This window comes from Arachis duranensis, chromosome 5 (assembly GCF_000817695.3).
Source record: "Arachis duranensis cultivar V14167 chromosome 5, aradu.V14167.gnm2.J7QH, whole genome shotgun sequence".
NCBI classification, from domain to species: domain Eukaryota; kingdom Viridiplantae; phylum Streptophyta; class Magnoliopsida; order Fabales; family Fabaceae; genus Arachis; species Arachis duranensis.
The window spans coordinates 37,228,421-37,229,211 of record NC_029776.3 but is presented as its reverse complement, the minus strand read 5'-3'; positions in this window follow the sequence as shown (position 1 = coordinate 37,229,211).

Here is a 791-nt window from a genome sequence, read left to right as displayed (position 1 = left end):
AATCCTAAAACGAAAGTGGGAAGGAACATGGTTCAGGAGTTCTATGCTAATCTATGGCAGACAGACAGGCAAAGAATAATTGGAGCTGCTCTCTATGACCATCGAACCTTAGTCAGAGGAAAGATTGTTCATACCCATCCTGACAAAATCAAGGAGATCTTTAAGCTCCCTCAACTGAAAGATGACCCAGACTCCTTTAATAGGAGAATGATGAGGGTAAATAAAGGTCTGGACAAGATTCTAGAGGATATATGCATCCCCGAAGCCAGGTAGACCACCAGCACGACTGGCATCCCAAATCAACTCAAAAGAGAAGATCTCAAACCAGTAGCCAGAGGCTGGCTGGATTTCATTGGGCATTCCATATTGCCCGCTAGCAACCATTCTGAAGTCACTATTAAAAGAGAAGTGATGATTCACTACATTATGTTGGGAAAAGAAGTAGAAGTTCATCAGTTAATTTCGTGTGAACTCTACATAATAGCAAACAAGAAATCCAAAGACGCCAAGTTGGCTTATCCAAGCCTAATTTCTATGCTCTGCAGAGATGCTGGAGTGAAGATGGGAATAACAGAGTATATCTCAGTTGAAAGGCCAATCACTAGAATATCAATGGACAGACAACAGCTGCAGGATGATCCAATCAAAAGGAGAGCACAGGAAGTCCTCCCAAAACTTCCTCAATTCGAATATTGGGAACATATTGAAGCATCTATTTCCAAATTGCAAGAAGCTATGAACCAAATAAAGGAAGAACAGAACAATCAAAGTAGCATGCTTTGCAAACTGCT